This window comes from Mus caroli, chromosome 16, assembly GCF_900094665.2.
Source record: "Mus caroli chromosome 16, CAROLI_EIJ_v1.1, whole genome shotgun sequence".
NCBI lineage: Eukaryota > Metazoa > Chordata > Mammalia > Rodentia > Muridae > Mus > Mus caroli.
This window is the reverse complement of record NC_034585.1, coordinates 52,054,776-52,059,980: the sequence shown is the minus strand read 5'-3', so window position 1 is coordinate 52,059,980 and position 5,205 is coordinate 52,054,776. Positions and strand designations below refer to the sequence as shown.

The window sequence follows — 5,205 nt, the reverse complement described above, 5'->3', positions numbered from 1 at the left end:
CCACTGATGGCCGACTAGGCCATTTTCTGATTCATATGCAGCTAGAGACACGAGCTCTGGGGGTGGGGTGGGGGGTGGGTACTGGTTAGTTCATATTGTTGTTCCACCTATAGGATTGCAGATCCCTTTAGCTCCTTGGTTACTTTCTCTAGCTCCTCCATTGGGGGCCCTGTGATCCATCCAACAGCTGACTGTGAGCATCCAGTTCTGTGTTTGCTAGGCCCCGACATGGTCTCACAAGAGACAGCTCTATCTGGGTCCTTTCAGCCAAATCTTGCAAGTGTATGCAATGGTGGTTTTCTTTATTTACATTTCAAATGTTATCCCCTTTCCTGGTCCCCGACCCTTTCTGGGAACCCCCTATCCCATACTCCCTCCCCCTGCTTCTATGAGGGTGTTCCTTCACCCACCCACTCCCATCTCCCTGCCCTCAATTCCCCTACACTGGGGCATCTATCAAGCCGTCATGGGACCAAGGACCTCTCCTACCATTGATGCATGACAAGGCTATCCTCTGCTACATAAGCAGCTGGAGCCATGTGTACTCCTTGGTGATGGCTTAGTCCCTGGGAGCTCTGGGATGGGGGAGGGGTCTTTTTGGTTGATATTGTTGTTCTCCCTATGGGGTTGCAAACCCCTTCAACTCCTTCAATCCTTTCTGTAACTCCTCTATTGGGGACTATGAGCTCAGTCCAAGGTTTGGCTGTGAACATCTGCCTCTGTATTTTTAAGGCTCTGGCAGGGCCTCTCAGGAGACAGCCATTTCAGGCTCCTTTCAGCATGTACTTCTTGGCATCAACAATAGTGTCTGGGTTTGGTAACTGTTTATGGGATGAATTCCCAGGTGGTACAGTCTCTGAATGGCCTTTCCTTCAGTCTCTGCTCTACACTTTATCTCCATAACAATAACATTTCTTAAGTATGAAATATATTTAATTTTTTTCTGTTTTAGCATTTTCTAAAAGTATCTTCCTGTGTGAAAGAATTGTTTCTATCTAAAAATACTGTTCCTGTCTAACAGAAACGTAAGGACAAAAATGGAGCAGAGCAAATGGCCAAACAATGATTGGCTCAACTTGAGATCCATTCCATGGAAGCTCACCAAACCCTGACACTATTACTGATGCTATGGACAGGAGCTTAGCATGGTTGTCCTTTGAGATGCTCTACCAGCAGCTGATTGAGACAGATGCAGATACTCACAGCCAACCATTGGACTGAAATCAGGGACCCCTATGGAAGAGTTAGAGGAAGGATTGAAGGAGCTGAAGGGGATTGCAACCCCATAAGGAACACTAATAGTGTTAACTAGTCTGGACCCCTGGGAGCTCCCAGAGACTGAGCCACTAACCAAAGAGCATACACAAGGTGGTTCAAGCCTCCCCCTCTCCCTAGCAGAGGGCTGCCTTGTTTGGCATCAGTGGGAGAGGATGAGCCTAAACCTGTATAGACTTGATGCTCCAGGGAAGGGGAATGCGGGGAGGGAACATTCTCTCAAAGGCAAAGGGGAGGAGGAACCTGAAAGGGACAAAGTTTGGGATGTAAATAAATAAAACAATTAATTAATCGAAAATAAGTAAAAAATATGTAAGGAATCATCTGAAGAATAAGAAAAGTGTCCAGAATGTCTGCCTTTTATGATCACTGGGTATAATGTAACTTATAAAACTGTCAATTAAATTATAATAAACTTTTCATGTTTATAATATTTATTTGATTTAATCATAATGCAATCATCCTATGTGAGGATATGTATAACCACAATAAAATTATAATTTATATGATAAAAGAATTTATGAGTAATGTTTAAATATATGATTTCAATAAATATTCACACAGTACACATATAGAAATCATCATGATGGGTGCTTGTTTGTTTGTTTGTTTTTGCTAAGGTCCTATCAGTAATTGGTACAATAAAGAAATTAAACTAGACTTTTAAATTGGTGATCTATTATTCTTATGGACACTATACGTTGTAGCTTTGTGTATTATGGTTCCCCCAAATACTGTTTGGGTGAGAAGGTCTGCACTTTTAGCTTCTGGAAACCTGTCCCCAGTTGGTTCTGATTGGTAAATAAAGATGCCAAAAGCCAAGAGGCTTTTGGAAGGACAAACAGAGGAGGGATTGTAGCATTCCTGGGCTTGGGGCTGGGAGGAGGAGGAGGAAAAAGAGATACACCATGTTCAAGAAGAGTGCAGGACAGAGAGGCATGGCTGCCATGTGAAGCAGCCAGGCAAGTGCAGTCTGGAGGGCTGCCCAACTGGGACTAGAGGAGCCAAGGTAGAACACAGAATTTAGTAAGTAACTTGGAATTATCGGTGGGAGGTTCTAGCAGCGGTGAAGTTTAGGCAATGGTTGTTTAAGGCATATTAAAATGTAAAGGCTGTGTGTTTGTGTCTTTCATTCAGAAACATAAATCATTGGGATGGTTAATGACCCCGCAAGTTTTATTAATAAATATTTAATACAACAATAAGTCCCATAAACTTTCATGGCAGTAGATATAGAAAACAGTCTTTAATCCTTGTGAACACAAAACAAAGTGGTATACCAGAGCAAAACCCTGAAGCCAAGCTAAACTGAATGCCATCTCATCTGTATATCCCAGGCTATGACTTTGAATGGCAGAATTACTTAACCTTCTTGACTCTAGATTCTTTGAAAAGAAGAATACCAGACAACAGCTTTATAAAGGTGCTGACTTAATTAGATAAGAAGTGTACAGATCCTAATACATGAAGAACATACATGGATTCTAGACCCCCTTTTTATGTTCATTTGTATTCGGAAATGTTTTTTTTTTTAATATAATGGTTAGACATCATTTTATTTTGGATCCATTTCAGTTTAATATATTCAAATGAAACAAATAACAACAAAGAAAAAGATACTTGAAAATAGAACAAGGGGAAGAAATATGAGAAAACAGGATTATTTTCACTGTATTTCAGTATGTTATAAAGAATAAAACACCTAGTTTAAAAAAAACCCAACTTTTATTTTCCCACTGTGGGTACAGATCTGACAGTATCTTCTATTTAATAGTAAACAAGATTCCCTATAGATTTGATTGAAGACTTATAGCTCATATCATTAAATTTGAATTATAAAACAAGAATAAGATTAGCATATGGAAATTCCATATTACAGGAAAAAATCATGAAGTATCTCTTGATATGCTGCGAACTTATGTCATTACAGAAAGTTTTCTTACAACTCATGTTAAGTACAACAGTGTGGCCAGATGACTGTGGCGAATGTAACAAAGCCAAGTGGAGAGGAAAGGTACCAGTGTGTGGGGGGGTGGGGCACAGGGATTCTTCAAGCCATTGTGTGAGAGACTGACTTAGGATAAAGCTAAGGGGCCTAACAAGGTATACTAACATCAACACATCCAGTCATTTTGATGTACCTAGAGGCCTCTGTGATCACTTGTAATATGTGTTCAAGGTAAAAAAGCAGAAAACCAAGCTTTTAGTTAAGAATACCATAATGCAAATTGATGTAAATAAAATACAAAATAGGAGTATTCCTTAGAGAAGTTATAAGTTGCCATTCAGGCAACTGCATTAAAATAAATATTGCAGTATCAAATCATGTACTTTTTACTGCTTCTCCAGGGCATAAATAATGACCATAATACTTTGTTTTCAGCTGAATGGGCAGTAACATTATGTATATTAAAAGTACATTTTCCAATTAAAAGAAAAGAACATACATGGGCTGGACCTAGTACTCCCCTCACATACATAACAGATGTGCAGCTTGGTCTTCATGTGGATCCCGAACAACTGGAGCAGGGGCTATCCCAAAAGATGGTGCCTGCATGTGGGATATGTTCTACTAGCTGGGCTGCCTTGTCTGACCTCAGTGGGAGAGGAAGCACCTAGTGTTGCAGAGTATAGGGGTGGGTCTGAGGCTAAGGTCCTATTCCCCAACTGGTTCTTGATCTAACAGTAAAGATGCCACGGGACAATTGCTAGGCAAAAAGAGTAGGTGGAGAGAGGAAAAGATTTTTTAGCCATGCTTCAGAGGGAGAAAAGCCAACCATCCATGTGAGATCTTGGGTGTAGTGACCACAGGTTGCTTCTCCAAGTGGGAGGTTAGGGTGTTGAGCTGGGACTAAAGGGAACTGAGCAACTGAAGCTAGGGCAGGTTGAGAGATGATGAGCAAAGAGTATTGGGAAGGGCACATTATTCACAGGAGATAAGAAGTGCCCAGCAATTAAGCCAATAAGGCAGGCTGAAACCGATCAATGTGTGTAACTGTGATTTTCATCCACAGATCCAATATTCTCTGGGCAGGGGCTGGTAGTGTGGCCCATTCCCAGAGCACTAAGATGGTGTGGCAAAAGCAACAGCAGAACTGAACAGAACACCCAGAGCAGGGTGTGAGCTTCTGCTTCAAAGGCTCCAAGATACAACTAGCTGATTTTACAGATGTCTTTGTCATATTTCTCTGTTCTGTGTGCAGCTACCTTGCCTGGATTATCAATTTCATGAAAATTAGGCCCCAAGTCTTCCTCATTTTGCATCTTCAGATTCCAGGACTATATTTAATAGGTAACTGTCTCCTACTAAGCACTTATATGAACTGAGAAATGAATAGATATGCCACCAAGGTATGCTCTAGGGAATAGGATACAATCACTAAGTGGTTGAGTTTCAAATTTAGGAGATCAAAGCAACTCTTGAAACCATTCAAGTAAGGTGGGTTTCAATGTGAGTTCATTATTTAAGTAAAATATAGAGAAAATATACCTATATATATTTGTGATTCTTTTGCATAAAATTATTGATAAGCATTTCTTAGTGCTATTAAAAATTCTAAGAAACACTAATTTTACATAGTATTTATTGAATAAATTTATGTATTAAGTATTGTTTCTCTTAAGCTTTTTTCTAGTTTTCAATATGTCTTTTAACAATTTTTTAAAAAAATTTATTAGGTATTTTCTTCATTTACATTTCAGATGCTATGCTCGCTTCGGCAGCACATATACTAAAATTGGAACGATACAGAGAAGATTAGCATGGCCCCTTCGCAAGGATGACACGCAAATTCGTGAAGCGTTCCATATTTTTTTTTTATTTTTAATTTTTTTATTACAAATTTTCCTCAATTACATTTCCAATGCTATCCCAAAAGTCCCCCATAGCGCCCCCCACTTCCCTACCCACCCATTCCCATTCTTTTGGCC

The 5,205-nt window shown here is 39.8% G+C and overlaps 1 non-coding gene across 1 annotated transcript; it reads left to right on the top strand.

The window, feature by feature from the left end:
* The first annotated feature begins 4,982 nt into the window (after positions 1-4,982).
* LOC115029680 lies at positions 4,983-5,089 on the top strand. Its single transcript, XR_003835229.1, has one exon. It is a non-coding gene; the product is annotated as a U6 spliceosomal RNA (small nuclear RNA).
* Positions 5,090-5,205: the final 116 nt, after the last annotated feature.